We start from the raw sequence: 7,884 nt of genomic DNA, 5'->3' as shown, positions 1-7,884 counted from the left end.
ATATTAAGCTAGAAGGTTAAAAAATAGAGGAATTTGGAGTACGATGAAAAAAAAAAAAAGTTGCAAAACATTTTATCGTTGAAACACCACCTACTTATTAAAAACGATTATTTGACGTAAATATTTCTAACTTTTTGTTTTTAATTGTGGAGTATGGTATAATATTTGTAACACTTAAAACATTTTTTTAAAAATATTTTTTAACAATTAAAATTTAACACATATAATCGATTAAATCGTATTATTTTTGCAAAATTAGACCGGATAAATTAATTTAACTAAAAAAATCGGTAAATCAAACTTTAAATTGGTCTAAATTAATATTTTTCTATAAAAAATTATTATAATATTTTTATTATATAAAATAACTAAAATACTTATATGTATAGAATTTAGAATAACTAAAAAAAATTTAGAATTTAGAATTCTTAAAATTAATATATATATATATATATATATATATATTAATTTTAAGAATTCTAAATTCTAAACTTTTTTTTCTCTTTATGTTGTTATACGGGTAGAATTTATAATTTTCAAAATTAATATATATAATAAGAATATTTTAATTATTTTTTATAATAAGAGTATTATAATTATTTCTATAAAAAAATAAACTTAGATCGGTTTAAAATTTGGTTTATTAGTTTTTCGGTCAAATCAATTCGTCTAATCTCATTTTAACAAAAATAATACAATTTAATCGATTATATATATTAAATTTTAATGATTAAAAAATGTCTTTTAAAAAAAGACGTAAAATATCTTTTAAAAAAAAGACCTTTTAAACGTTTTTATCTGAGTGACTCCTTTTTCAAAAAACTACTTAAAAATTAATATGCATGAATTGAGAATGTGAAAGAGTCCATTTACACTATTTTATTAGGGGATTTTTTTAATATAAATAAAATAAATTTTTTTACCAATATGCGTAATTTTTAAACTATTTACCAAATATTTGGGTGTCATTATTTTGATTAAATAAAATTTTTTTAATAAAAAAATGATATTTTTTATTTTTTAACGTATTTAGTAAATTTCTAATAGTAAAAATAAAAACACTAAAAAAATAAAAAATATTTTTTTTGAAAAACTGCCATTTATATTTTTTTTAAAGATCTTTTTTTTAAAAAAATATTTTTTATATAATAAATAAATAAATAAATACTTTTATATTATTATATTTAAATATAATTAATAAATAAAATTTTTTTATATGAAATATTTAAATATAAAATTATTTTTATTTTTTTAAAATTAAAAAAAAAAAAACTCACCCAAATAAATTCTAAATCCATGGTTTTAAAATAGCCAGATCCCACTTAGTACCGGTATATATCCAGGATGAGCGAAGATGCCAATTGAACATATCTTTAAGTGCACCTGGGATATTTCCTTTATTAGAAGTAAATAACAAAGTATATATATACATTAACTCATAATTCAAACAAAAAAAGAATAGAATACAATTTTTCTTTAGAATAACGAATGCATGCATCGAATTGTTTGAATTAAGATACATCATCTATCCGTAACCGTAAGCAATGATCTCATGACAAATATGATCTCATCCAAAAGCCAATTTCAATTTTCAAAAATCAGGAAGTAGTTCGAATCTCCAAATTTTTTAATGAATTGTGACATAGATATAAAAATTCAAGTGCCATAATAATAGGGGGAGCCGCAAATTATTAGATTGTATTTAGTTTTGAGAATGAGATAAAATAAAATATTAAAAATAAGATATAAATAATAAAAATTAATATTTTTATATTTTATTTAATAATAAATTAAAATAAATTAAAAAAATATAATTAAAAAAATTAATAAGAATACTAAAAAAATAAAAAAATTATTTATTTTATTAGTATCTTTATATCTTTTTTATAAGGATGGTACAAAATATATTAATTCAATATTTTTAGGCATAATGTATCTATTCATAATTTCATATTTCATCTGCCAAACACAATTTTATATCTTTGTTCAAATTTTCTAAATTTATTTTTATTAATTTATTTAATTTGTATATATTTTATGTTATTGTATAAATATTTTTAAACAATTATTTGATGTATATTTTATATTTTTTGTAGATATTTTTAAATAACTATTCAATATATATTATTTTTTTATAAATATTCTTTAAATAATTATTAAAAAGATATGAATCTATATTAAAACTTCGGGATAAATATCGTTTTAGTCTCTAAAGTTTAGGATGAAAATCAAAAACATTCTTAATTTTTTTTTTGTTCAAAATAGTTACGTTGCATTTCGAATTAAAATCATCATTTAAGAATTTTTTGAACAAAAATACCTTCATATTTTTCTTACTCCAACTAGGGGCAGTGCTAGACTAACTATTTAGGGGGGCGGTGTTTAATAATTTACTAAGAATATTTTATATTACTATTTTTAATGATAAAATAAAAAAAAACTAAATATATAATCTCAATCAAAGTAAGACAATAATATATAAAAGTTACCACTTACAATTTTGTATCATGAAAAGGCTATTCGACGTTTTTTTTCTATTTTCAAAATCATCTATTATTGAATTTGTGTCAAAAATATCTGCTAATCCTTTTTCTATATAGATGACCAAATTGTCTGCAAGAAATTCATCAGCCATCTTACTTCGGAGTGTTGTCTTAACAATTTTTATTGCTGAAAAAGCTCTTTCTGTTGTTGCTGTAGACACTGGTAGAGTCAAAATAAAACGTATTAATCTATCAACCATGTAATAAGTTCTTGATTTTCCTATTTCTTGCAACTTGTTGCACAATTCAGAAAGTGTACCAACGCCTTTCAAATGATTTGGTATATCATGCTGATAATGTTGCAACTGAGATTTCAAAATATTTAGCTCATTAGAAAGAAAATCAAGGGGATAAAATTTCTCTGCTAACTTGCTAATTTCTTCAATGTTAAATGATTTGAAATTGTCCTTAGGATCCAAAGCACAACTTGATGAGCGGATAATTTATACGCTTTTTGGCATTGTTTTTACATAGTTTTCAGCATAATTTAATTAGTTTTTAGTATATTTTTATTAGTTTTTAATTAAAATTTACATTTCTTGACTTTACTATGAGTTTGTGTATTTTTCTGTGATTTCAGGTATTTTCTGGCTGAAATTGAGGGACCTGAGCAAAAATCTGATTCAGAGGCTGACAAAGGACTGCTGATGCTGTTGGATTCTGACCTCTCTGCACTCAAAGTGGATTTTCTGGAGCTACAGAACTCCAGATGGCGTGCTCTCAATTGCGTTGGAAAGTAGACATCCAGGGTTTTCCAGCAATATATAATAGTCCATACTTTGTCCAAGTTTAGACGACGCAAACTGGCATTGAACGCCAGTTCCATGCTGCATTCTGGAGTTAAATGCCAGAAAAAAGTTGCAAAGTGGAGTTAAACTCCAGAAACACGTTACAAACTGGCGTTCAACTCCAAGAATGACCTCTCCACGTGAAAGCATCATGCTCAGCCCAAGCACACACCAAGTGGGCCCCGGAAGTAGATTTCTACATCATTTACTTATTCCTGTAAACCCTAGTAACTAGTTTAGTATAAATAGGACTTTTTACTATTGTATTTACATGGGAGGATCATATGATCTTTAGTTCATCTCTGGACGTTTAGTTCTTAGATCATGGGGGCTGGCCATTCGGCCATGCCTGGACCTCCATCACTTATGTATTTTCAACGGTGGAGTTTCTACACACCATAGATTAAGGTGTGGAGCTCTGCTGTTCCTCATGAATTAATGCAAAGTACTACTGTTTTTCTATTCAATTCAAGCTTATTCCGCTTCTAAGATATTCATTCACACCGAAGAACATGATGAATGTGATGATTATGTGACGCTCATCATCATTCTCGCTTATGAACGCGTGCCTGACAAACACTTCCGTTCTACATGCAAACAAGCTAGAATGGATATCTCTTGGATATCTAATACAGGGGACCGAGTCCGAGTTATTAGTGTCTTCGTGGTATAAGTTAGAACCCATGGACGGCCATTCTTGAGAATCCGGAAAGTCTAAACCTTGTCTGTGGTATTCCGAGTAGGATTCAGGGATTGAATGACTGTGACGAGCTTCAAACTCGCGAGTGCTGGGCGTAGTGACAGACACAAAAGGATAGTAAATCCTATTCCAGTATGATCGAGAACCGACAGATGATTAGCCATGCAGTGACAGCGCATTGGACCATTTTCACTGAGAGGACAGGTGGCCATTGACAACGGTGATGCCTAACATACAGCTTGCCATGGAAAGGAGTAGGAAGGATTAGATGAAGACAGCAGGAAAGCAGAGGTTCAGAGGGACGAAAGCATCTCTATACACTTATCTGAAATTCTCACCAATGAATTACATAAGTATCTCTATCTTTATTTTCTGTTTATTTATTATTATTATTATTCGAAAACTCCATAACCATTTAATATCCACCTGACTGAGATTAGCAAGATGACCATAGCTTGCTTCATACCAACAATCTCCGTGGGATCGACCCTTACTCACGTAAGGTTTATTACTTGAACGACCCAGTGCACTTGCTGGTTAGTTGCGCAAAGTTGTGAAGTTATGTTTGGACCATGGTATTGTGCACCAAGTTTTGGCGCCATTGCCAGGGGGAGAACGAACAACAAATTTTACATCTGAATAACAATTTTGCCACACCAAGTTTTTGGCGCCGTTGCCGGGGATTGTTCAAGTTTGGACAACTGACGGCTCATCTTGTTGCTCAGATTAGGTAACTTTATTTTAATTTTAAGTTTTTGTTTTTATTCTTTTCATTTTCGAAAAAAAATAAAAAAAAACTTTTCTTAATTAATTTATTTTCTTCAGAATTTTTAAGAATGACTTCTAGTGTTTCATAAAAAAATTGTTGAAGCCTGGCTGGCTGTAAAGCCATGTCTAATTCATTTGGACTGGGGCTTCCAAACCATCATCACAAGAGCAAGCTAGCTATTCCTAATCCATCTGCTGCTGTATGACTGATTTGTATTCTAAAGCTTGGCTGGCCATTGGCCATGTCTAGTGTTTTGGACCGGAGCTTTCACTGAAAGCTTGGCTGGCTAGTGAGCCATGTCTAATTCCTGGACTGGAGCTTTAGACTAACATTGCAAGATTCCTAGAATTCCTATTAAAAGTTTTTGAAATCCTTATTTTGCTTTTTCTAAATAATTTTCGAAAAATACCAAAAAAAAAATTATAAAATCATAAAAATAAAAAATATTTTGTGTTTCTTGTTTGAGTCTTGTGTCAATTTTTAAGTTTGGTGTCAATTGCATACATTTAATTTTCTTTCAATTTTCGAAAAACTCATGCATTGCATATGTTCTTCATGATCTTCAAATTGTTATTGGTAAGTCTTCTTGTTTGATCTTTATATTTTCTTGTTTTATGTCTTTTCTTGTTTTTCATATGCGCTTTCAATTTGTTAGTGTCTAAAGTTTAAAAAGTTCTAATTTTGGTGTCTTGCATGTTTTCTTTTCTTGAAAATTTTTCAAAAATAAGTTCTTGATGTTCATCATGATCTTTAAAGTGTTCTTGGTGTTCATCTTGACATTCATAGTGTTCTTGCATGCATTGTGTGTTTTGATTCATAATTTTTGTGTTATGTGTTATTTTTCATATTTTTCTCTTTCCTCATTAAAAATTCAAAAATAAAAAAAATATCCTTCCCTTTTTCTCTCATAAATTTTTGAAAATTTGAGTTGACTTTTTCAAAATTTTTAAAATCTAGTTGTTTCTTATGAGTCAAATCAAATTTTCAATTTGAAAATCTTATCTTTTTCAAAATCTTTTTCAAAAATAAAATCTTTTTCATTCTTCTTATTTATTTTCGAAAATATTATCAACAATCAATGTTTTGATTCAAAAATTTCAAGTTTGTTACTTGCTTGTTAAGAAAGATTCAAACTTTAAGTTCTAGAATCATGTCTAGTGATTACTTGTGAGTCAAGTCATTAATTTTGATTTTAAAAATTCAAATCTTTTTCAAAGCTAATTTCAATCATATCTTTCTATCATATCTTTTTAAATCATATCTTTTTCAAAAATTTGATTTTAAAATATCTTCTCTAACTTCTTATCTTCTTATCTTTTCAAAATTAATTTTCAAATCTTTTTTCAACTAACTAATTGACTTTTTGTTTGTTTCTTATCTTTTTCAAAACCACCTAACTACTCTTCCCTCTCTAATTTTCGAAAATACCTCCCTCTTTTTCAAAAATTCTTTTTAATTAATTAATTGTTTTAAATTTTAATTTTAATTTTATTTCTCCTTTAATTTTCGAAAATCATCAACCCCTTTTCAAAAATTATTTTCGAAAACTCCTCCCTCTCATCTTCTTCTATTTATTTAATTACTTACTAACATTTCTCCTCATCTCATATCTCTGCTCCTATCCTCACCCTTGTGTTTGGATTATCCATTCTTCTTCACTCTTATTCCCTTTCTTCTTCTACTAATAACAAGGGAACCTCTATACTGTGGTAAAAATGATCCCTATTATTATTTTCTGTTCCCTTCTTTTTTATATGAGCAGGAGCAAGGATAAGAACATTCTTGTTGAAGCAGACCCTGAACCTGAAAGGACTCTGAAAAGGAAACTGAGAGAAGCTAAAATACAACAATCCAGAGACAACCTTACAGAAATTTTCGAAAAGGAAGAGGAGATGGCAGCCGAAAATAATAATAATGCAAGGAGGATGCTTGGTGATTATACTACACCTACTTCCAAGTTTGATGGAAGAAGCATCTCAATCCCTACCATTGGAGCAAACAATTTTGAGCTGAAACCTCAATTAGTTGCTCTAATGCAACAGAACTGCAAATTTCATGGACTTTCATCAGAAGATCCCTATCAGTTTTTAACTGAGTTCCTGCAGATCTGTGAGACTGTTAAGACTAATGGAGTAGATCCTGAAGTCTACAGGCTCATGCTTTTCCCTTTTGCTGTAAGAGACAGAGCTAGAACATGGTTGGACTCACAACCTAAGGATAGCCTAGACTCCTGGGATAAGCTGGTCACGGCCTTCTTGGCTAAGTTCTTTCCTCCTCAAAAGCTGAGCAAGCTTAGAGTGAATGTTCAGACCTTCAAGCAAAAAGATGGTGAATCCCTCTATGAAGCTTGGGAAAGATACAAGCAGATGACCAAAAGGTGTCTTCCTGACATGCTTTCAGAATGGACCATTCTAGATATATTCTATTATGGTCTGTCTGAGTTCTCCAAGATGTCACTGGACCATTCTGCAGGTGGATCCATTTACCTAAAGAAAACGCCTGCAGAAGCTCAAGAACTTATTGACATGGTTGCAAATAATCAATTCATGTATACTTCTGAGAGAAATTCCGTGAATAATGGGACGCCTCAGAAGAAGGGAGTTCTTGAAATTGATGCTCTGAATGCCATATTGGCTCAGAACAAAGTGTTGACTGATAAACCACTATTTCATGGTTTATCTTGTGCTCATTTGGGTGATTTTTAGCAGCTTTTCACCCATTTATTCATATGATTTGCATGGTTTTACATTTGCCTTCCTAATTATGTGCTTTGATTGAAAACATGCTTCTTTGGCCTTAAATTCCCTATGTTTAATCCTCTCTTATTACCATTAGATGCCTTGATATGTGTGTTAAGTGATTTCAGAGATTATTGACTCAGCAAGTCAACATGATTTCCCAAAGTTTGAATGGATGGCAAAATGCATCCAACAGTACTAAAGAGGCATCTTCTGAAGAAGAAGCTTATGATCCTGATAACCCTGCAATAGCAGAGGTAAATTACATGGGTGAACCTTATGGAAACACCTATAATTCATCATGGAGAAATCATCCAAATTTCTCATGGAAGGATCAACAAAAGCC

General features: G+C 29.5%; 1 non-coding gene across 1 annotated transcript; it reads right to left on the bottom strand.

The window, feature by feature from the left end:
• Positions 1-7,088: 7,088 nt before the first annotated feature.
• On the bottom strand, positions 7,089-7,196 carry LOC148572223 (small nucleolar RNA R71). Its single transcript, XR_015908906.1, has one exon. It is a non-coding gene; the product is annotated as a small nucleolar RNA R71 (small nucleolar RNA).
• Between the last annotated feature and the right edge of the window lie 688 nt (positions 7,197-7,884).

Source organism: Arachis ipaensis, chromosome B3, assembly GCF_059453495.1.
Source record: "Arachis ipaensis isolate K30076 ecotype BB chromosome B3, ASM5945349v1, whole genome shotgun sequence".
NCBI classification, from domain to species: Eukaryota; Viridiplantae; Streptophyta; class Magnoliopsida; order Fabales; family Fabaceae; genus Arachis; species Arachis ipaensis.
Note: the sequence above shows the minus strand (reverse complement) of the source record. Positions and strands in the feature narration are given on the sequence as shown.